At 39.0% G+C, this 25,769-nt stretch overlaps 1 protein-coding gene and 1 pseudogene across 2 annotated transcripts in view; one reads left to right on the top strand and one right to left on the bottom strand.

The window, feature by feature from the left end:
• LOC121395696 overlaps positions 1 to 25,769 on the top strand; it is a 457,636-nt pseudogene that overhangs the window by 157,838 nt on the left and 274,029 nt on the right.
• LOC121395699 overlaps positions 20,472 to 25,769 on the bottom strand; it is a 70,186-nt gene continuing 64,888 nt past the window's right edge. Inside the window, exon 17 of one of the 2 annotated variants that reach the window (XR_005962627.1) lies at positions 20,472 to 20,584. The gene's annotated coding sequence lies outside the window, so the exon portion shown is untranslated. The remainder of the gene's footprint in view (positions 20,585 to 25,769) is intronic. The other variant, XM_041569967.1, reaches the window with a different exon arrangement.

The following is a 25,769-nucleotide window of genomic DNA, read 5'->3' as shown; positions in this document are numbered from 1 at the left end:
GCCGGCGTCTTAGGGCGCGCGCGGCACGTTCTTGTGAGATTTAAAGGTGCAATGGCGCGAAATTCAAACACTATTAAAAGCCCATTAGGGCCTTGACCTTGCCCGTGATAGGATTGTGTTTCCTGGTGCTCCTGAGCCTTGTGCTATTTGTTGCTATATCCTGAACCTGTTTTGATTCCTGTTGTGACCCCTGCCTGGCTATTTTGACTATTCTGACTTCTGGATCCTGACCCTTGCCTGTATACCGACTACCTCTTCTGATTAACCCTCTGATTGACTTCCTGGTTTGACCCTTGCCTGAATGACTACGTTTATTCTCTGCCTGCCACGACCCGGCCTGATCTGACTACTCTATTGCCTAACGCCTTGTACTACGTTCTTCTGTCCAAAGACTTTGCTCTACAGTCGTGCCCCTCTGCTTATCCAGAACCTATAGCCTTGCACCTCTCGTTTAAGTCCAGGTGGCATCCAAGTAAGCCGAGGGCACCTCCCGAGGCCCAAAGGCGGTCCCACTACTGGTGAAGCATGAGCCAAGACCAGGGTGCCTGGTGTTTGTTCTGGTGTTGGGTGCCGACCGTGACATTTATCATAAATCTCGAAAAATAATTTGGTTTTTTTCCCACAAATTTTTTTTTTAAATTGAGTTAAAAAAACCCTTAATTTTTACATTATTTTCTAGTAGACTTAAGGTAAGGAGATCCAAATTAGAGAAAGAGCCGTTATCCGGGAAACCCCAGGTCCTGAGCATTATGGATCACATGTCCCATACCTGTTCTTGGTTACAAAAAAACATAATAAAAATCCATTACCAACAGATAATAGCTAGGTGCTTTGTATCCCAAACTTTAAAATTAATGAACGGTATGATGTCCTTTAGCCAAAAATCTGTTATCCAGAAATCTCCGAATTACGAAAAGGCCATATCCCATAGACTACATTTTATCCAAATAATCCAAATTTTAAAAACTGATTTCCTTTTTCTGTGTAATAATAAAACAGTCGCTTGTACTTGATCCCAACTAAGATATAATTAATCCTTATTGGAGGCGATGCAGTTCTATTAGGTTTGTTTAATGTTTAAATCATTATTTTTAGCAGACTTAAAGTATTGAGATCCAAATTACAGAAACATCCATTATCTGGAAAATCCAGGTTCAGAGCATTCTGGATAACAGGTCCCATACCTGTACTTATGTGTAATTGTATTAAATCTGAAATACAATGTAATGTAATGACTGAAACTGAGAATACTCATTTTTGCGTTAAAAACCTTCAAAAACCTTCAAGAAATATAGAATAACCCCAAAGTACAAAAGATTTTATTTACTTTTTATTTTTCTCATAGAAAAAAATGTTTAGAGAAGGAGAAGAAAGAAATTAAATTAAAATAATCCATTTTTTACTTGCATGATAAAGATAAATTAAAAGTAAAGAAGTGCTATGCAAGTAGATGATGATGATGATGATGATGAAAATAAATCACTCTGGGGGTGGAGGATTGTTGACCATCTGCACCAAGATCTCCTCAATGCGTTCCATCTGCTGCTCCAGGTTCCCCATTCTCTCCAGCAGTGAGTTTATTGCCCCCCGTTGCTCCTCTGTCTGGGTTCCTGCACCCTTCAGCAGTGTGGGCGGTGCTTGTGGCAGGGGTGCAGGTTGTGCAGGCAGTGCTGCAGGTGTAGGTAGTGATGAAGAAGATGAAGAAGGTGAGGCAGGTGAAGAAGGAGATGCAGGGGGTGGGGGAAGCAATTGACATAATATAAGTTTTGTGGGGGTGCATGTTTAAGAGAGTCTAATAGTATTTTTGAGCAAATCCTTTCTATTTCACAGCTAGTACTTATAATGGAGTTGCTCAACTACATTAACCTGACGAAGGGGGAACGCCCTCCGAAACGTTGTTTGACGCAATAAACATACCAGGGGTAGGACCCCGGTTTAATTTGCTCTGTGTGCCAGGCCTTTTTTCCTTACATTGGTCCATTGGGAGTGCCGTCTCCCTTAGGTCTTGGGCACCAGCGTTAATTTACGAAGGGCCTGAGTGTGCGCGTGGTTTCTGTGTACCACTGCGCTTAGGGTTGCCATCTAGCCAGTATTTTAGCAGCGATGGTTGATCCCAATGTTATTAATAGGGAAAAATGATAAATATATAGGAAGGCCTGTATTTCTTTACAGAAAAGATGGCAACCCTATTTGCGCTGGGTTTTGTGCATTAATCCAAAGATTATGTGATTTTCATGCAAATATCTGAAAAAAATTGGATTTTTCTCATGGAAAATCAAAAAAATCTATATGATTAAAATTTTTGCATGATTTTCATGATTAGTTCGAGTTCTTTTTATCTGAACTAGAATTTTTCGGGAAAATGGATTAAAAATTAAGTGGAAATAACCCGTGAACATTTGGATGGGTGTATTTTAGAAAATAATGAGATCAATTTGGATTTTAATAAATAACCCCCTTAGTGTAGCATAGGGTGCGTCGGGGTTGGGGACTGGGTTCTTCCTAATATTTTTTATTTTAATAAATCAGCTTTTTTGTAATTAATATTATATTTTATTAAAAAATGCTTCCTTCTGCCAACTCTGAACGTCTACATTTCACATCATTCCAGATCCTTTGATGGATCCAGAGCTCAATGTCAAGACTAAACTTCCTCTCAACTCTCCTACCCAGTCTCTCCATGAGGCTACTTTTTAGCTGCTCCCATAGAGAAATTGTCATACCCTGCCCATAGCAGGTACTTTATCATGTAGTAAATCTGGTGGTGCTCAAAAGAGCTGATTCCAACCATCTTCACTAAAAATATTTTCCACTCATGGCACGATGCCATTGACACTTGGGTCACGTGATGTTTTCTTTTCCGTGTTGCATTTTACAAACAACCACGCTAGCTCTATTAGCATTTTATGTTGTGCGTCAATGTCGACACAAAACCACACATGCTGTAGACATTTTTTTGCTGTATACAAGATTGTGTTGTGGTTACAACAGTTTAGAGAAAATAAGAACTCATTTACGAGACTGTAAGTGATATGAATGCAGATGACCTAAACAAATTGAAGAAATTAGAGTGTATCTACTTATGTTATGCCACATGACTTGAGTTTAGAGAAATTCAGCGCTTGTTTTTGAACACTTCCCCCCTTGCCTGTCTGCTCCTCAAAAAGATCCTGGGTGTCTGGACCTAAGTTCACCTCAGGCTAAAACAATAAGCCTGGGTAAACCTACTAATATTGCCTCTGCCTGCTGTGATTGGACGGGCCAAGCAGTGGATGTGCCAGGTTCCTCACTGCAACCCAATGCTGCCTGCTGCTGCCCAATGTTGTCCAGGCAGGGCACAGGATGTGGGCGAGGTTGTTGTGGAGTAGCACACCCATGGCCTCTCCCACCCATTCTCCCTCTCTCACAGTCCCTCATACTGGACATCATCTAAAAAAATAGGGGGTTTTGGAGACTGGGAATAAGGAGGGATAAATAAATTCAGTAAGAAACCAAAAAATATATATACAATTAAAAAAAAAACATAGCATAGCCAATTTCCATGTTTCGGCCACAGAGAGAGATTTTCATGAAGCCACATCAAATATACCATTTGTGGTTAGCTTGGTGTGGCTACAAATGGTATATTTGATGTGGCTTCATGAAAATCTCTCTCTGTGGCCGAAACATGGAAATTGGCAGCGAAACTCTAACATCTAAAAGAAAATTGCTTGTCACTACTCTGTAGAGATGAAATGAGCCAACACTCACTGTACCTTCAGCTACTTACATAATGTTGTAATGAGAAGAATGGCCAACAATATTCCAAAAATAATGCCTGTAAGAAGAAAGAGACGCTGTATATTAGAATGTCAAAATGTAACCGCATTATGAACAGAATGATATACTTTATAGGAACCCTACTGAGATTTGGCGACTGTCTGAATTTTGGACCTGCAGAAGTGTAACGCAATGAACAGGCTCCGAAGCCACCGAACTGTATGTTCTCTATATAGTAACACAAGGACTTTATCCCATGGCACTGGACCCTCCCAACACTCTATTCAAATGAATTCAGAATTTCACAAGTATCACACTGGAAACTGTCTGGGTTCAAAAGAAATTGTTGTACAGGTTCAGAAGCCAAGGAAATCAAGTTACACTGTACAGATTTGCCCCAGTGCAGTTACAGTTTCCGACGAATGAGTATCTGCTGCAGACAAATCTCTGGAGTCAATAAGAAATGCCACTAAGGCAAAATTGTCCCTTCATGTTAAATTAATTTCAATAAAACCTTGAAGGTTATGTAATAAACAGTGAACAGGGCCACTGGCACAGGGTCTCGGTTAACTCATTAAAAATGAAACCCCAGAAGCGATTCTACCTTTTTTTCTCCTTTAAAGGGAAATATACCACATTTTTGACATGGAGTCCTCCAGTTGAGCTTATGTATAAAACACTGAAATTCAAAAAGTAAATCTTCATTTTTTTTTACATTTTTTATCTGATTCCATAGAATGAAATGAAACCATTATAGTTTGCCTGTTCCAACAGGGACCATTTGCCCATCCCCCTAAGGCTCACAGAGTTATCTGTTCCATTGTGAAGTGATGGATTCATGGACTCAAAGTCCCTCTGCTTTGTAGGGTTTGTACATGTATGTGTTTAGCGCAGGGATCCCCAACCTTTTGAACCTGTGAGCAACATTCAGAAGTAAAATTAGTTGGGCAGCAACACTAGCATTAAAAATGTTCTTGGGGTGCCAAATTAGGGCTGTGATTGGCTATTTGGATTGTCAACCTACACTGAGGCTCTGTACAGCTGGTTTTTATACAACTAAAATTTGCCTCCAAGCCTGAAATTCAAAAATAAGCTCCTGCTTTGAGGCCACTGGGAGCAACATCCAAGGGGTTGGGGAGCAACATGTTGTTCACAAGCTACTGGTTGGGGATCACTGGTTTAGTTAATTGTAGGTATAAAGAGAACTACTTCACTTATATAGTTCAGTGAGATCCTTTTGTACCAGGGTTCCTGATACCGCTCTAGGTGAAATGAGCCAACACTCACTGCACCTCTCAGTGATCTTCTGCACTTACACAATGCTGTGCCACCCCGATGGGTCTTGTTTGACCATATGTTGCTAAGTTTATCATATAGACCTGCTGCAAGATAAAAAAAATACTGTATATTAGAATGGGAAAGTCTGTTATACTGAACAATAATCAGAATCATATAATTATACATAGGAGCCATAGGGCTGTATTTTGGTCTAGTGCCGCTGTGGCCCATGTGTATTACAGAAGGTTTTTCGTACATAAATGTCCCCCTACTATGGATTTAGGGGAAAGTATCAGGCGGTGGTGGTATTTTTATTTACCATATAGACACCTGAAGATCACCCACTAAAGCTGTCACCCTAGGCATGAGGCCTCAAGTGTCTATATGGTAAATATACCCCTGAGGAACCTCAACTGGAAAATGACAAATGGCCAAAGTCAAAAAGGGCTCATAAACTGTGAGTAAAGACTGTCAAGGTTGGGATTTGCTTCTCTGGAGAAAAGGTGCTTGCAAGGAGACTTGATAACTCTTTCCAGGTACATTAGAAGGCATTATAGACAGTGTGGGGGTTTTCTCTCCATTAGAAAACATCAAAAGAACCAGAGGCCGCCCTTCAGAATTGAGAAGTTGAGGAACAATGGGCACTCTTACCTCTGAATTACAATGCCTTTATTACACAAATATTACAATACTTACTATGGGATTCTTTATCCAAAAACCAGGTGTCTAGAAAGGTTTCAGGCAGGTTCATTTTAGGTGACGTATATTCAAGCTATTTTATATAGTGAATAAAGTACCCCCTTTTGTAAAATATAAGGATATTATAAGTTACCGAGGAGTTTTATGACCATATAAAAACACGAGGCCGAAGGCTGAGTGTATTTATACAGGTCATGGAACTCCGAGGTAACTTCTAATATCCTCATATTTTGCAACTGGGGGTACTTTATTTATTATAATACACGAATTTCAGTGAGTCATGTGACAGAAATGACATCAGAACTCACCATTTATAACTGATGACATCAGAACTCACAGTTTATAAGGATATAATTTACAGGATATTCATAGCTTTTGTGTATTGTATATATATATATATATATATATTTTTTTTTTTTTCAAAAGTCAGATCTATAGAAAAAGATCTGAACAATCTGATTTTCACAAATCAACATGATCAAGTTTTTCCAATTCCCGTTCCTTTAGTCAATAAAACACAACCATGAAAGACTTTTTCACAACCAAGTTTAGAAAAAGACCTTGAAATTCAAAAATCTGAGAATCGGCTTCAGTGAGAACCCCCCCCTCCCTGGTTTTATTGAAATGTTATACTCACACAATTCTGCCCCGAGCAGAAGGACCAGTGATTTCAATGATGTTAGAGGACTCTCAGTTAGAATGACTGCAAGAGCAAAGAAACTGTATATTAGAATGAGAAAAGTCTACATTATGATGAGATTCATGTCAATAATGCATAAAATCGCAGAAGAATTACTGAAATGGTGACATTTTGCCCGAATTTCACTAAATAGTTTTTTTTCTTATGCCAAATGCATTGAAGTTATTTGAGATTTTTTCTCATGTTTTTTCTGACTGAGAAAGAAAAATGTGCAGGTTTTTTCCCTCCCTCATCCTCACCTATTAACACTTCCCTACTTTCCTCACCCACCAACCTCTTGTTTAGTTAAACTGCAATGTCAGCCTCTGTGCCATCCTTTCCCCTGGCACCCTGGGCACCTTCCATTGAAATACAATCAATTGCAGCTGTAGGTAATGCACCCAGCTACAAATTGGCCTCCATGAAAATCCATTGGTTTTATTGAACTGTTATACTCACGCAATCCTCCCCCGAGCACAAGGGCTGAAGATAATAATGTTAGAAAACTCCCGATTAGAGCGGCTGCAAAAGCAAAGATACTGTATATTAGATCGGGAAAGAAATGTGTGTAATTATACAGAAAAATCTTTATCCCAAACAACAAATGTCAAGGCTCAAAGAAACAATGATATAATATATAAACCACTAAACAAAAGCTGACGGTGTCCCATTATATGACATAATATTCACTAGTGATGAGTGAAATTGTTCACCAGGATTTGTAACAAAATCCCGCATTTTGGCATCAGTGAAGACTTTTGAGAATCCGACGCAAAATGTTGCTGTGAAAGAGAATGGCAACAAAACAGTTGTATACCCCAAAGTATTCTGCAAAGAAAAAGTCAAGCAAAAAATGCCCATGGACTAAGGTATTCAAAGAAAAGAAAGAACCTCAATACACTCCAATGTGCCGTTTTGCAAATGTTCTGGCAAAAAGAGACAAATGCTTCACCACTAGCAAAACACTCCAGCTCTTCGGTAATCTTTGGGTCCTCTTCGTTCCCTTCGGCAATTCACGGTAGAGTCCTGCGCGGGTCCATTTTTTGGAAACCATACCCGCAACCTGCAATCTGGAACCTGACCCCGCAACCCGCATTCTTACCCGATTGGACCCGCTACCCGACCCTCAAGTACCTTAACCGCAACCCGGACCCGCGACCCGCTGACCATCAAGAATCAGGAGGCGCTGTCATTGTAAACCGGAAGTGACATCATCGGTAGGCGTGATCAGAAAAAAGGAGTAGAAATCGCTATTGAAAAGACCCGCGGCCCGACCTGTGACCCACAAACCTGCAGAACCACCAACCTGCGTCATTACCCGCATCCAGAACTTCTACCCGTAGGGTACTGCAGGTTTTTGTGGGTAACCGGCGGGTACTAGCAGGTACCCGACCCGCTGCAGGACTCTAATTCACTGCACTTTTGGTGCATGAGCAGTCGCTACAAACTGGAAAACTGCTCCAACTGCGCATGCACCAATATGGCACTCGCTTACAGATAAAGACTGAAGATCCGGAAGATGCAGCTCATTGTGCACTGATGCGTGAGCAGGGGCGATCCTGCCCAATTTGCCGTCTGAAAAACTAAGGCCGCCTCCCCACGTCACTCACCGTCAGCGCCGGACGGTGGTCGGGGGGGGGCAATTGCACACCCTGCACCAGAAGAGCCGAATTTCCGGGTTGAAAACTGGAAATCCGGCTCTTAGTTACCAGGAGCAGCATTTTAGCCGCCCCTGGCAACTAGGGGGGTGCTGCCGCCGGAGGCGAGTGCCTCAACTCGCCTCATTGGTGGAGCACCCTTGTACGTCAGCAATCTATTTGGGACATGTTCAGGGGTAATGAACTTTTTAAAAAATCTATGAAGATTTTCGTTCATCCATATCATGATACGCATCTAGAAGGACGAACAATTTATGAGGTTTTTTTTTTGAGTGGTAAAAAATTCCATGGCATTAAAACCGTTAAGAGGTAGTACAGTCACATCCACTAGTTCTCGAAATTAGTTTAAAATGTCACTTTTTTTTGCAACTTTCTGCAATAAAGTTTTCAAGTTTGTTTTTTTTCAGAAATAATCTTGCAACCTAAATTTTCATTTTTTTTCCAGTTTTTTCAGAAAAACGATTGCTAGCCTTTTCATGAAGAAGTCAAATCTCAAAAACTCAATTGCTTACAATGTAAAAAAAAAATATCATTATTTTTTTTACAAAAAAATAACATATTTACTAAATCTCTCTCCAACACTCACTGTTCCCTTTAGCTTAATGAAATATTATACTTACACAATGATCTGCTGATATGATGGGTCAGGCTTTTACCTTTATCCCATAGATCTGCTGCAAGAGCAAAGAGACAATGTGGGGGTTATTTGCTAAAATCCAAATTTATCAAATTTTTTTTATTAAACAAAGCTGAACCAAATTCCCATCCCCTATTTTACCTTATTTAATATTAAAGGATAAATAAACCATTAAAACAAGTAAATGTAAAATTGATGAGGGGGCTATTCTAAGCACTTTTGTAATTTATATTCATTATTTATTTTGTTTTTATTCCAAGATATTAAAGGATACGTGTACTGTTAATATGAATGGATTTTGTTACAACAGCGCCACCTGCTGGTCATTTCCCACCAGTCTGACCAGCAAGTAGTCACGGAAGTTGTCAGGAGAAAGAAAGAGGCTGATATTCTTCTGCTTAGGAAAGATGTGAGAAAGGTTTCTAATTTTATTCCTAAGCAGAAGAACATCAGCCTCTTTCTTTCTCCTGACAAATTCCTTGACTATATCTACTATAATGATATACTTAATACTTATTGGAAGCAAAACCAGCCTATTGGGTTTATATAGTGGCATATTTACTAAGGGTTGAAGTGAATTTTCGAATTCAAAAACGTTGAATTTCGAAGTAATTTTTGGGTACGTCGACCATTGAATAGGCAAAGTTAAATTTCGATTCGAATTGAAAATACTTTGAATATTCGACCATTCGAAAATCGAAGTACTGTCTCTTTGAAAAAACTTCGACTTCGACACTTTGCCACCTTAAACCTGCCGAATTGCTATGTTAGCCTATGGGGACCTCCTAGAACCTATAGGCAACATTTGGCTAAGTTTTTAGAAGTCTAAGTTTTCTTTTTTTTAAAATTGTTCGATTGAAAACTGCTAAATTTAATCCAAATAAAAACTTTGACTATCGATTTTTTTCAAGTCGATGGTCGAATTTCAAAGTTTTAGCCCTTCGAAAATCGACCCTTAGTAAATCTGCCCCTTAATGTTTACATGATTTTCTAATAGACTTAAGGTATGAAGATACCAATTACAGAAAGATTCATTATCTGGAAAAACCAGGTCCTGAGCATTCTGGATAACAGGTCCCATACCTGTACTTCTATGCAGACTGAGAAGGTGTCTTTTGATTGTTATAATAATCAACCTCACTAAAGTCCTAAGTCAGAAAACTTTGAAGCCATTTTATTTCATTTGAGATTTTTGAGTTTTTTGGAGGGTGTAAAATTTGAGTTGATAAAATCACAAATTCGAGGTATTCAAGTTTTTTCACATCTGTATTCAATCGAGTCTTTTCTAGTGGATTCTTTAATAAATAAGCAAACATTGAAGTTTTTTTAAAATTGTGAATCTATTCAAAGTAGAAAAAAACTCTAAAACTTCACAAATTAGATTTTTTTTATATAAATAAGCCAAGGTATTAAGGTTTTGTCATAAAATTTACATTCTAGCAATTTAATATTCTGTTTTTTTAAAATCATGTAATATTGAGTTATGTGTTAGAGTGGGTAGTTTATTCTATTTGCTCATAACGTGATTATTGGATATATATAACATAAGAAAATAGTTTGGGACAGCTGAACCGCCTTATAATTTAGATTTTATTTAAAAGGATGTGTATTTCGTATTTATATTATATATGGACCCCTAAATATTTAGGGGGTAATTTATCAAAGTCCGATTTTATTTCAACATTTTCTGCTTCAAACTCCGATCAAATCCGCTCGGTTTTTTACGCTTATCTATTATTACATTTTCCAGAAAGTGTTACTTGCGGGAAAAAAAATCAGATTTTCACAATTTTTCCGGATTTTTCACCCGAAAACTCTGATTTCTTACGGAAAACTCTGAAAACTTTGGGGTATTGCATGAAACCCAGCGCACATCAAAAAATCATTGGGACTTCTCCCATTGACTTATATGCAACCTCGACAGGTCTGAGATGCCGGATTTTCTGATAAGGACTTTTAATAAATTCCGAAAAATTCATGATTTTTTAAAAGTCCGATTTTATACTAAAAAATCACAAATTTTTCGGGATTTTTGCATTTGGAGTTTAATAAATAATGCCCCTAATGTTGGCATGGACCTTTTGAATGGAAAATTTGATACCAAATGTATTTGCAGATGGTTCAAGAAAACAATATTAAGGGGGCAGATTTACTAAGGGTCGAATTTTGAAGTACAAAAAACTTCAAAATTCGACCATCAAATTAAAAAACGTTGAATATCGATTTTGAAGTTTTTTCAACAAATTTGGTAATCCTGCGGTCTAATAAAAATCGTTTGATCGATAGATTAAATTGTTCTTATCGAACGTTTCGAACGATTTTTAGCGATTTTTAGGATTTTTATTCAACCAAAAAAGACTTAGATAAGTGGAAGGTCCCCATAGACTAACATTGCACTTCGGTAGCTTTAATTTGGCGAAGTATGAAGTAGAAATTTTTTTAAAGAGACAGTACTTTGATTATCGAATGGTCGAATGGTCGGACGATTTTATTCGAATCATTCGAATCGGAGTTGCGTTGTGAACAGGACCTGCTCTACCTCTCTACAGAGGAACTTGGTCAACCATCACTGTACTCCTCAGTTTTAGGGAAATGTTGTTCTTACATAATTCTGAGCCGGCCAAAGGGGTCACTATTAACAATCCCATTAGAATGTTTCCAGTTAGATCAAAGAGACACTGTGTATTAGAATGGCAAAGAAAGTTTTACTATGAGTAGAGTCATTTAAGGTTAAGAAAGATCTTCAATGGCAGCAGGTTGGGGAATAATGGGGCTACAAGATGTGATCCATTGAATCAATTTCTAAGCCATATGACTTTATAGATATAACACTGTAGAATATGAAGATATATGATATATATGATGTTATTACTTCAACACATCCACTGTGAAATTATTATTTTTTTTTTTCAGAGGAACATTCACAAAAGTGTGAACTTTCTTCTCAGGCAACTTCACTAAAGTTCACCTCAATGCACTAAATATATTTTCACAATATATCACATATTTACTTAAAATCCTTAAAGTGGTTGTTCACCTTTAAATTAACTGTTAGTATGATATAGAGAATGATATCTGAGACAATTTGCAATTGGTTTTCATTTTTTATTATTTGTGGTTTTATTTAGTTTTTTATTCAGCAGCTCTCCAGTTTGCAAATTTAGAAATAACATCCATAGATTTGTTTTTGATAAAAACAATAGGCAAAAAGTATTTAATACTTGCACTTATGTTAAACAAGGCTTCAACGCCATTGATGTCTGGTCTGTGAGCTTTTTTTTAGCATATTTAGTAGTGAAAGTTGTTGTTAACCTTTAAATTAACTGTTAGTATGATGTAGAGGGATATTCTGAGACAATTTGCATTGGTTTTCATGTTTTATTATTTGGAGTTTTTGAGTTATTTTGCCTTTTATTCAGCAGCTCTCCAGTTTGCAATTTCTGTATTCTGGTTGCTAGGGTCCAAATTCCCCTAGCAACCATGCATTGATTTGAATAAGAGACTGGAATATGAATAGGAGAGGCCTGAATAGAAAGACGAGTAATAAAAAGTAGCAATAACAATAAATGTGTAGACTTACAGAGCATTTGTTTTTTAGATGGGGTCAATGACCCCCATTTGAAAGCTGGAAAGAAGGCAAAAAAAAACTATAAAACAAATAATGAAGACCAATTGAAAAGTTGCTTAGAATTGGCCATTCTATAACATACTAAAAGTTAACTTAAAGGCGAACCACCCCTTTAATAGAAGCTCCTAACAGAACTCCGCTTTTACTATAAGACACATTCCCAGAGGAGTTTTAGGCAGGTGAATATGAAATTCATCAGTTAAAACATGTAGCATTTTGTTTGTATTTGTATTTTTTGTTAAGGTTAATACGGCATATTGTTATTATTTTATAAACAAGAACTTCAGTATTTGTACCTATGTCTATATTCAGTATATGTAGTGTATATAATATGTACATAGACAAATTCATAATGTTTGCAGAAATATTGTACTTACATAATGCTGTGCCGAACAGAAAGGCCAATTCTAACAAAGAAAACGGCATGTTTCCAGTTAAGCTCCCCATAGACGCGACGGTTCTTCTTGCCGAACGACCGATTTTAGGGAAGTCCGACCAATCCTTCGAAATTATCGTGCGTTTAGTGGGATTCGAACGATCGTACATCTTACGATTTTTCGACCGACTTCTCTCAGAAAATTGATCGGCCAGGTAAAAAAATCTTTGTCGATCCCAGTGCAATCTATCTATGTTTGCAGGGCCAAGCAGGCAGCTCCCCTTTGTTTTCCTGCCAAATTGGTCTTTTTAGTTGATGGTAAATTCGTACGATCGTTCCAAGAAGATTGTGGTCTCACGATCAGGATCTGATCTTTTAAAAATCTCAACATCTATGGCCAGCTTAAAGAGTCACTGCAAGAGGAAAGACACTGTGTATCAGGATGGGACAGTCTGTTTTAATGCACTATGAGCAGATTCAAATCATTATACAGGTATGGGACCTGTTATCCAGAATACTTGGGACCTGGTTTTCTCTGGAAAACGGATCTTTCTGTAATTTGGATCTTCATACCTTAGTTTACTATAAAATCATATAAACATTAAATAAACCTAATTTGCTAGTTTTGCCTCCAATAAGGATTAATTATATCTCAGTTGGTATCGACTACAAGTTACTGTTTTACTGTATTATTACAGAGAAAAAAAAATTTGGATTATTTGGATAAAATGGAGATGAGGCTGCGCTGCCCCCTGACCTCCCCCCAGGGCCGCCATTAGGGGGCACAGAGGGAACTGTTGTACCAGGCCCCGGCTGTGCTGCACTTTTCGAAATAGCCGGACCCCCCTTGACAGCGCCAAAGCCGCGCCGCCTCTCCTGAAGAACTGAAGTGTCGAACAGCGAACACACAAAGCGGTGAAAAGACTCGAAGTCACGAAAACAGCCGCAATTGAAGTCTTGAAGCAGCAAAAAGACCCAAAGTCATGAAAACAGCCGAAATTGAAGTCCTGAAGTGATTTACAAGAGGGTAAATCTTAAACAGGTACAAAAAATGGTAAACATCTGCCCTGCTGTAGGAGAGACTCCACACAATGTACAGCCACTATTACTATTGAGCTGCCTACAGGGGTCCTCTCTTTGCACTTCCTACAAATCAATGCTGCCTTTAGGAATTACTATTACAATCTCTACTGAAACAGTCTCAGAAACGGAAGCATACCATCCAGCTAACATGGACATGCCCTTTATAGATGGCAATGGAAAACCCCAAAACCCCAAGACTTGTCCTCCCTGTGTATAATTTTATATATTGTAATTTTATATATTGTACAGAGCTGCAGATCCTGTGCTATACAAATAAAGTTATACACACATATATACGTACAGTCTAACCTAAGCGGAACAAAAACCCAATGGAATGTGCCTCATTCAGAGTATGACACACACAGGGAGAATAGGGCAGGCAGAATAGACCAGGAGACATGGAAACCTATCAGGGCCACTCTAAGATGAACAGTTAATACAGTGAAACAATGCGGTGCTCCTCCAGCAGTTTGTATGAGGTGTGAACAGTTCAGGGCTTTAGGAGTGTGAACAATGCAGGGGGGGGATTACAGGTGGAATTTGAGTTTACATAAGGACAGCAGGCAGTGGCGTAACAAGAAGTCACAGGGCCCCCCTGCAAAAATACATTTGGGCCCCCCGCCTCAACTCATCCTAGTTAATGCTACCTTCTACACAGCTTTGCTATATCCACAAGCATACTGTATAATGTGTAGAAGGAGCACATCCACACAGGTTTAAATTGCAAAATGTTCTTTATGTATTTTAAAACGTTCTGCCTACCATCCTCACATTCTGTGCACCCTTCCTCTGTGCTGATAGGGTCTGCTAAAAAAAGCTGACTGAGTGGTACATTATATTCATGCTCTGATGCCCCATGTTGTGTGACTTTCTGGCCTTGCTTTGCCAGATCTATTTCAGCTACATAACCTTCTCTTCATTCACTATTAGATACAACATACTAAAAATGATTTTAATAATAAGCTAAAGGATGAATATTATGAATACTTAACAAGGCAAAACAGTTCTTCCCTGATGATGTTGCCTTACCTAACAACCTGTAATCCTGTAGCCCTGCTATAGATGATCTCAGCCCTAAAGCAGGGCAGCACACAATGATCTGTTAAGGTGGACATAGACTCAAAGATCCGCTCGTTTGGCAACTGCTGCTACCTCATGCGGCGGAGGGGCCAGGATCGCCCCTGGACAGGACTGCTGCTTACAATGGGGATCAGATAGGATCTGTGCAGCCACTGGGACAGAATGTTCTGTTATACAGATAGCTAGAATCTCAGCTGCCATAAAGCAGGGCATGACTGCTGCTTACAATGGGGATCAGATAGGATCTGTGCAGCCACTGGGATAGAATGTTCTGTTATACAGATAGCTAGAATCTCAGCTGCCATAAAGCAGGACAGGACTGTTGCTTACAATGGGGATCAGATAGGATCTGTGCAGCCACGGGGACAGAATGCTTTGTTATAGATAGCTAGAATCTCAGTCGTAAAGTAGGGCAGGACTGCTGCTTACAATGGGGCCAGCACCAGCATGTCCCGATACTGGAATAGTGATCTATGGAACAAATATAACTCAGGGAGGGGGGTTCTGACTACACAGAGCAAACAGCTTTATTTGCCAGGGAGGTTAATGTTCTTGCTGACACTCCCTTTTACATAAAAGTAAATCATCACGTTTCATGTCCTACTCCTTGCTAGAATGTGTGGCAAAAGTGCATCGGTATAGCCGGCAGGAATGAGGGCTACGGCCAACTATTCCCTTGGTTGTCAGCAAGGAGAATAGAAAGAATAGTGGCTTGTTACCCATCATCCATTGTCACACCGGGCCGTTGTGGAGACTGGCGCGGAGCGCTCTGGCGGTGACATCGGAGATCCTGGCAATGATTTGCGATCTAAATGTAAAATGACTCTGCTCTTGGGTCGCAGGCCCCATTGGTTAGTTCCAGGGCTGCCATCAGAAATCATGGGGCCCCACACAATGAAATTATCAGGGCCCCCAAATGGTTAAAACCAAAACACACATTGGTGGCCAGGGGCTCTAATAGTTCCAGGTTCTCCATTAAAAAAATAAAACTATTTCCAATATGCATTCACTAAAAAAAACAAAAACAAATAGTATTAGTGATCTGTAATTCTCCACTCACTCTGAATATTGATCGCAGAAATCTGGCTGCATTACTTTAAAACCATTCCATTCAGAACCTGGAATGGAATGGTTTTAAAGTCCTGATCCTTTTACTGTAGTCCAGCCAGGGGTCTTATAAGATTTGTGCAATTGGTAATCACAGCTAGTGGAATGAAGGGGAATTGCATTTAAAAAAAAAAAACTATGGATTTTTTTTAACAAATGTGTACTGGAAAGTTGTTTTTTTTTCAATGGAGAACTGGAGACTGTGCTCCTTGTTTGTGACTAAAGAATGTGCTATAACTCCCACATCGCTGTTTCTGTGTGTGTGTGTAAAATAAATAAATATATATATGACAGTTATTGCTACACAAGTACAACCACTGCCACACAATTCTGCAGCTGGAGGACAGCGGGGGTAATTGTTTCTGTAACCCCTTTCTGGTTTGCTCCCTTACTCTCTCCACATCATTCTATTTCCTCACTCTTTCTTCTTTTGTTTTCCACTTTTCCTCTCCATCTCTCCTCTACCCCTTACATTCTATCTTCTGATCTCTTGTTTTGTACTCTTTCAATTTCTCTTTCCCTTTCAGAATCCTCCTCCTTTTTGAGCTTTGAATTCTCTTTTCATTTTTTAGGCTTCCCGTGCCCCACTTCTCTAACGCTTGCCTTTTCTACTGTGCTCCCCATCATTTTTATTTTTTTCCCTTTTGTCCCCAAACCATTGTTCAGTTCTTGTACTTTTTTTGCTTTATTTTTTTCCAATTTTTCTAATTTGCCCCTCTCTTCTTTTCTGCTTGTCAAGTCCCTACTCTTGGTTTTTTGCCTCTTCTCTAATAAAACAACTGAAATAACCCCCGTTTCCACCAGAGCAAAAGGAAGTATGCAGTGCAATTCAGCACACTTCCCCTGTGGCTTACCTGCAGGCTGGCTCCAGGCGCTGTTTCTGTTTCCTGTTCTTCCTGAAGACCCGACTTAGCTGTGCTGTGATTGGACAAGAGGGCGGGTTCTTCTAGCTTTATCCAATGACTAAACCTTGATGCAGGATGTAGAGGAGCATAAAGAAAACGGCAAGCAGTGCAGTCTGATGCTTGCAGGGGGACCGGCTAAATCAAGTGAGTGCAGCATAGCCGGGCCCTCCCTCTAGACCCAAAACCCACCGGGCCCTGGTTCTGCCATTGCTGAAATGGTCCCTGCCAGTTGCACATACTGCTGAGGAAGCAGGCCCCGCCGGGCCCCCTGTACCCCCGGGCCCCCCCCCGCGACTGCGGGGTCTGCTTCCTCGGTAGTTACGCCACTGACAGCAGGCCATATAATGTGGGGGGGTCACACAAGGGGGATCAGTTGTGGATCAATAGTTGGACAGCACTAACATTAATCCTTATTGGAGTCAAAACAATCCTATTGGGTGTATTTAATGCTCAAATGGTTTTTAGTAGACTTAAAGTATGGAGATCCACAGTCAAGACAACCCCAGGCCCTGAGCATTCTGGATAATAGGTCCGATACCTGTAATACTGTAATTGTGCCCGTTTGTAAAAGAACTTTACATTACATCAACACACACTCATAGAAATAAACTGATTGATCATTTCATCAGTAATGCCTGGCCAAATCTTAGGGGCACCCCAGGCAACACCTCCAACAATGGAATCGTTCTCCCCACCCCCATTCAGGAATGCACAGTTTCCAACAAGTCACACCCCTGCTTGCTGCTCACTGAGCTGATGGCCCCAGGTAACAGAAGGGTCGGAACTAGAGACAAGCAGGGAGCAGGTAGTAGAGGAGTTGTGTGCCCCCCAATCTCTGCCCCCTAGGCACGTGCCTTGTCTCCCTGCTCACCCTGTTTTTCAGGCTCACTGAAGTAGAACTGATTCTCTCTCTCTCTCTCTCTCTCTCTCTCTCTCTCTCTTTCTCTCTCTCTCACTCAGGGTGTGACTCAGCCCAAAATAAAAATGTAACTACTAAGTATCCGGTTGCAACTGTCTGCAAGTAACAACAATGACACAAGGCTTGGGTTTATGGGCAAATAAAAAAAAAAAGTGAAAAAGAGTTAAAGGCACAGATCAAATCAAAATTTGTCCAGAATGCTCAGGACCTGGGGTTTTCCAGATAAGGGTTTTTTCATAATTTGGATCTCCATACCTTTAGTCTGCTGAATATCATGTACACATTAAATAAACCCAATAGGCTGGTTTTGCTTCCAATAAGGATTAATTATATCTTAGTTGGGATCAAGTAGATACAGGTACCGGACCTATTATCAAGAATGCCAGGGACCTTGGGATTTCTGAATAACAGATTTTTCTTTCATTTGGATCTTAAATGGACCTTGAGTCTGATAGAAAATAATTTAAACATTGAAGGGGAAGTAAGTCTAAAATAGAATAAGACTAGAAATGCTGTATTTTGTATACAGTACTAAACATAAACATGAACTTACTGCACCACAAGCCTAATCAAACAAATGATTAGAGATGGGCGAATTTGACCCGTTTCGTTTTGCCTACAATTCACCGCCGGCGAAATGTCGCAGACGCCCACTAAAGTCTATGGGCGTCAAAAAATTTTTGTCGCACAGCGAAATTGTTTTGACGCGCGTCTTTTTTTTTTGACGCACACCGCTATACAAGTCTATGGGCGTAATTTTTTCGGCAAAAAGAGGTGAAAAAATTCGCCCGTCCCTACAATGATTTATGCTTTCAAAATTGCCCACAGGGGGTCACCATCTTGTAACTTTGTTATACATCTTTGCAAGACCAAGACTGTGCACATGCTCAATGTGGTCTGGGCTGCTTAGGGATCGTCATAAATTATCAAAACAGCACAAGTCAAATAATATCTGCCAGAAGCCGATACAGCAAGACTGATTAATAATCAGAATATACAGACTGCACTGGGTCCTGTGTTGTCATGTAATCTAATGTGGATTTTATAGTTTTTGTATTGTTTAATACAAACTTTCTCCAACTCTGCAGAACCAGTGGCTGCAGCAAAATAATCCTCCAAATAGAATCCCAGTATTTCTGTTTAAATCTGGCTCCAAGATCTTTGTCCCTGCAGCTGGAGTTGGAAACAGTAAAGGGGATGTAAAGGCAAAAATAAAATCCAATACAAATCTCTACACAGTCGCCGACTGCTCTACAGGGAAACAAACAAAGCTGCTTGAGTTCTGCATGGCTGGGAAGAAAGGCGGGGGCTCCCCCTGCTGTTCATAAGTATGATTGTTTCCCTGCAGAGCAGTTAGGGACCATCTGACAATTCCTATCCACAACAGTAAATGAAGAGAGAATTTCACTGCATACAGTCAGGTTTCTTATAAAAACTGTATATTGGAGATAGATTTATTGTTCATTAAAGAAAGTAAAAATGGGATTTTATTTCTTTGCCTTTACATGTCCTTTAAGGGGGTTATTTACTAAACTTCAGATTTATCTGGTCGGGCTTTTTGGGGCAAAACTGAAATGTTTCTTTTTTTTAAAAAAAACGTGAATTTTTTTTAGATTTATGAAAGCCAGATGCAGCAAAAAGACTGAATCAGAAAATCTGCCATCTCAGATCTGCAGAGGTTTCGTATAAGTCAATGGCAGAGGTCCTTATCCTATTTGGAAGTTATCATGGTCTTTGCTGGGTTTAGCTAGAAAATCCAATCATTTCAGGCTTTTCAGCCAAAAATCTGAAAAAATTGATCGATTCAGGGGGGGGGAGTCTATGGGAGATGGCTATGCCATAATTTGGAGCTTTCTGGATAATGGGTTTACTTATACAGGTATGGGAACCATTATCAAGAAACCTGTTATCCAGAAAGCTCTGAATTATGGAAAGACTGTCTCCCATAGACTCCATTATATCCACATTTTTAAAAATGATTTCCTTTTTCTGTGTAATAATAAAACAGTCGCTTGTACTTAATCCCAACTAAGATATAATTAATCCTTATTGGAAGCAAAACCAGCCTATTGGGTTTATTTAATGTTTACATGATTTTCTGGTAGACTTAAGGTCTATTAAAGATTCAAATTATGGAAAGATCCATTATCCAGAAAGCTCCAGGTCTGGGGCATTCTGAATAACAGGTCCCATACCTGTACCTGTATATTAATTACTGTAATGAAAGGCAGTGCACCTCACGGGGAAACCAGTTTCTAAATGCTTTGCCAACAGTAACAATAAAATGTGTCTCCTACCTCTGCAGGAACGTTCTAATTCCAGTGAGGAGGCTCCGTGATCTCTCTCACTCCTACTCAGAACCGGGCAGAGCGTCTTAACGGCTTTGAGGTGGATCAGAATCTGAAGTCAGGGTTCTAAGCAGCACCTGCAGTGTAAATGAATTCTTTTGCTTTCGTTTTACTCTCATGTGTGACATTATGATGAAAAGATGTCCTAAATAATGTTTATTATCTGCAAACAATTCACTTTCCTTTTGCTTTTACTTTAAATGGGTTGTTTACCTTTGAGTTAACTGCTAGTATATTATGATGAAAAGATGTCCTAAATAATGTTTATTATCTGCAAACAATTCACTTTCCTTTTGCTTTTACTTTAAATGGGTTGTTCACCTTTGAGTTAACTGCTAGTAATGGGTTGTTCACCTTTGAGTTAACTGCAGAGCGTCTTAACGGCTTTGAGGTGGATCAGAATCTGAAGTCAGGGTTCTAAGCAGCACCTGCAGTGTAAATGAATTCTTTTGCTTTCGTTTTACTCTCATGTGTGACATTATGATGAAAAGATGTCCTAAATAATGTTTATTATCTGCAAACAATTCACTTTCCTTTTGCTTTTACTTTAAATGGGTTGTTCACCTTTGAGTTAACTGCTAGTATATTATGATGAAAAGATGTCCTAAATAATGTTTATTATCTGCAAACAATTCACTTTCCTTTTGCTTTTACTTTAAATGGGCTCTTACTGACCAGCGTTTTTACCTGCGCTCCCCTGCGTTCCGTTTTTCTGCGTTCAGCCGCAGGGGAGTGCAGGAATAGACGCATTACATTTTTTCCAATGGGGCTGTACTCACACAGGCGCGTGTAGGCGCCGAACGCAGGTTGAGACGCAACATGCTGCATTTTTCCTGCGTTCGGCGCCTACACGCTCCTGTGTGAGTACAGCCCCATTGGAAAAAATGTAATGCGTCTATTCCTGCGCTCCCCTGCGGCCGAACGCAGGGGAGCGCAGGTAAAAACGCTCGTCAGTAAGAGCCCTAATGTAGAGAGGGATATTCTGAGACAATATGCAATTAGTTTTCATTTTTTATTATTTGTGGTTTTATAGAAGGAATTATGGGCACCTTCCTCACACCAGGCAAAGAGTCTACACTATGGGCTAATTTCAGGTCAATGTAAAAGTACTCGTGAAAGCTCCAGCCAAGGGACTGTGAATGTTCTTCCCTGTCTAATGAAATACAATCATATTAGGGAGATGTAAGGGCCCTATAACATCTCATTCATTTTCTAATGTGCTAACTCAGTCCACTGTGGAAAGTAATAGAGAGCTTTGGTCTACACCATAGTTGTATCTAAACATTTGCACAATAGTCTGACCCCAGCACAAGGGCATCGAGTTTGGGGAAACGCTAAATCCTAGAGAGTAAGCAACTGACCCAATAATGGTCCCCATTTTTGCCAGGGATATTGGGATATTAAAAAGAGTCTTCCGGATCCGGACAACTTTTCAAATGTTGGGCAGGAAAGCTCTCCTTCAGCTGCTGATTAGGGGGGCCAGGAGAAAATGGATGTTTCAGGGGGTGACGCTACTCACACCTGGAAGAGTTGAAATTGCCAATCCGTGCCTGCGTGGTTTTCCCTGGGTACCCAAGTTTCCCCCCACAATCCAAATACATAGAGACAGGTGAAAGAATATGATAGGTCAAGTTCCTCTTTAATATATTCGAACTTCAAATTTACCATTTGAACTTTAGTAAATCTGTCCCTATATGATTAAAAAAACTATGAAAAAGAAAATTGATACCAATGGGAAGGTTCCACAGAAAAGGCCACACTATGCGGCAGATTTATTAAGGCTCAAGTTGTTTTTCCCATAAAAATTCAAGTTGTATTTTTTAATCAAAACTCACATTTTCGGGTTACAAAAAAGAATCTATTGAGTTTTCTTTAAAAAAAAACTTGAATATTTTGAGATTTATTATACCCCGACCCTGGAAACAGCTCCAATTTGAAAATACACCACCTAAAACCTGTCGAGGTTCTCTAGAAGTCAATGACAGACATCCCTGGAACCACATGAAGAGGTTAACAGCCTGATTGATGTTTGTGTTTTTTTCGGAGGGTTTTGGCCAAAAACTGAAATCAAGAACTTGATTTGATCAATTTTAGGTTTTTTTCCACCGAAAAATCAATCCATTTTAGTTTTCGGGTTGCGGGACTCGAACTCGCACATTGGGTTTTTGCCATTCAAGTTTTTTCTTAAATAAGATACCATTCGAATTGCGAGGTCATTTGAGTTCATTCAAGGTAAAAAAGAAAACTCTAACACTCGACCTTTGATAAATAACCCCCTATAACATACTAACTCAGAGGTAAACTACCCCTTGCAATTATCAATATTCCAAATCTTATGAATTTTCAATATTTATTAAGCAAAAAAAGACACAAAAAATAAAACTTCGACATGCAAAAGTTTGCAAGGTCATGTAATAGTTAATGGGAGCTGTTCAAACCAAAATGTAAACTATTTTTTTAACTCAAGTTTTTTGAAGTTTTTCTTGAGGTTTTTCTTGAGCTTGTAAACGCACTACAAATAATGAGTAAAACATGATACAAGGTAGTTGGAGTTTTGTTGCACAATTTTCTTTATATTTAGATTTTTTAATAAAAAGTGTTTTTCAATTGTGAATTTAGTTGAAGTAGAAAAAAGTCCAACATTACACAAATTCAAATTTAGATAAATAAGTCTCCCAGTTTTTTTAACATTTTAAATATTTTTAAATAGGAATTTGAAGATTGGGAATATGCAAGTATACAAGGGTATATTTCTTATGATTAATAGCATACATGAGTTGAACAACTTCCTGTTGAGCCCACGTAGTATTTCTCACATGAATATATCAGGTTAGATTTCGACAAACCATCAAATTTTTAGGTTTTTTAATATATCAACATGTATCTATTTCTGGGAATCCGTGTCAGCTTCATTTCTACTCTTATTCCATTAAGGTAATTTAAGGAGGTTATTTATTGAGGTTCAAGTTGTGTTTTCCACAAAAATTCAAGTTTTTGAGAAGTTTCAAAACTCACTTGCAGAATCGAGTTTTTCCCAAGTTTTTTCTAAAATAAGAAATCATTCAAGTCCAAAAAAATGCAAATTTATTCGCCGACGGGAATCGTTGGAATTCTCCATGAATTTGCACCTGGTGAATAAATTCGCCCATCACTAACTTTGAATAAACTCAACTCAAAGTTATTGATGGGCGAATTTATTCACCAGGCACGAATTTCGCCATAAACGGACACCGGCATCCAAAAAAACGGATGCCGGCGTCAAAAACGGATGCTGGCCTCGAAAAAGAGACACCGGCGCCATTTTGCCAATTTTTCACCAAAGCAAAACGCCCCAAAAATTGCCCATCACTATTCAAAGTATATAAAACTCTAACATTCGACCTTTGATAAATAATCCCCTACGTATCTGTATTATTACTACATGTAAAAATGAATTATGAATTTCTGGCAATTTTCCTACATTTACAGAAAAGGTCTTAAAACTTACAACACAACTTTGTTTCCTGGTTAAAACTGGGGATAAAAACGGGAGAGATCCATTGTACGTTATATAGATGATACTGTATGTTATTAGACCTTATATAAATAAAAGACCAATAAAACAAAGATTCCTGTATATGAGTTTATTCTGAAAACATATAAAATGCCCCTCCCCACACACACACTTTAAAATAATATTGCGCATTTTATGGAGAAAAATTATATTACTTTACAAATTTCCATGGAGATGTCTGAGCAGTTAGTCAGTTTACACATACCCTGCAAACATTTGGGGATTAAGTTATCAAATATCCTAAGGATTCTATTGCCATTTTCTTTACTCTTTACCCAGAATAACTTTATTTTTGGGGAGTTACATATTGGTCTGGTTGGTTGTGGGTCAGTTGCCATTGGAAACCCGAGCCTATGCATTATTATTATTATTATTATTTCAATATGATGAAGAGCATGATATTCTGAGACAATTTGCAATTGGTTTTCATTTATTATTATTTGTGATTTTTTAGTTATTTAGCATTTTATTCAGCAACTCTCCAATTTGCAAGTTCAGCTATCTGGTTGCTAGGGTCCAAATTACCCTAGCAAACATGTATTGATTTGAATAAGAGACTGGAATATGAATAGGCCTGAATAGAAAGATGAGTAATAAAAAGTAGCAATAACAAAGTCATTCACTAAGAAGTTATGAGGCTCCAGATTCATAAAAATTCATTAAAACAGAAGCTTTAGCTCCACGGAGCTCATCAGTTCCAAAACACTGCCAATTATTCAGACATAACTCCTGGCTTCTAATTCCTCATCATAACGAGAAATATATTTCCTGACCTCAGAATCTCAGCCAGATGTCTTCCTGTGTCAGTGACCATTGATTGTATAATTAATCTGAATTTTATATGAAAGACTCTGCTGATAGATGAAGTGCGGGAGAAAGTCAGTATAAAGTGTTTCAGTTACACTATTCAGGATGACACTGGGCACATTTGCCCCAAGGTAGTTACCCATAGCAACCATATTTCATTTCCTTTATTTCCCTACTACAGGGGACCGCTGAGAGTAAATATCTGATTGCTGATTGGTTGCTATAACTACACTGAGAGTAAGTATCACACTGTTATTGACCCTAAAGGAAACATTGACCTTAATAAATGGGATTATCAGTTTTAGCGAAATGTAATACTTACATAATGTTCTGCCGACTAGAAGTGGTTTCTGAAGCTTTTCACTTAAAACTACTGCAAGAATAGGGTCATCCTGGCCTGCCAGGATCCCGGGAAAAAACCTGATGGGCCCCAGCCTTGGTGGGCACCTAGGCCCTCGCCACCATCTTGATAATAATAAATGTTTGGAACCGGGGGGGCCAGGGGGGCCTTGGTCACCCGATTCACTTTACTGAGCTCTTCCTGCTTTTTTAGTCGCATAGTTGTGATTGGTCGGTTTCGGGAGCAACATGAAGTAAGTACGGGTCTCTGAATAGACAGGTGCACAATCGGCACATTTACAATGTTATGGGGGGTTTATCAGTGAGTTAACTCTATGCATTCTGGGGGTATTTATACATGAAATTGCCTCTGTGCCATTATGCTATTTATTCTGGGGGTATTTATAAATTTATAAATTAAGTTGTCATTATGCCATTATGCTATGAATTCTGGGGGATTTATAAATTAAGTTGCCATTCCGCTATGAGTTCTAGGGGTCTTTATTCATAGAATTTCATCCTGCTTTCTGTGGGGGGGGATACAGAAAATACAGTTTTAAAGATCTTAGTACAAAGTTAATCCAGAAAATGCACAATCACACTTGTATTTGACTGCAATTTTATATTTATGTGTATGTAGATGGTAAGTCTTCCTATTATGTTTTCAGTGGGGATCACCTGCTACCCCCAGTATGGGTAGTTGATAGTGATGGGCGAATTTGGGCCATTTCGCCAAAAAATGTGCGAATGTCCCGCGAAACGGCCCAAAAATTTGGGAAGCGGCGAAAAAATCGCGAAATGTGTCCATTTTTTTTCATGCCGGACACTTCTTGCCAGCAAATTTTCACAGCAATTTTGCGAACTTATTAGCCGGTGGCAAATTGCGCAAATTTGCCACAAATTCGCGCCTGGCA

Source organism: Xenopus laevis, chromosome 7L, assembly GCF_017654675.1.
Source record: "Xenopus laevis strain J_2021 chromosome 7L, Xenopus_laevis_v10.1, whole genome shotgun sequence".
Lineage (NCBI taxonomy): Eukaryota > Metazoa > Chordata > Amphibia > Anura > Pipidae > Xenopus > Xenopus laevis.
This window is presented reverse-complemented; position numbering and strand designations above follow the sequence as displayed.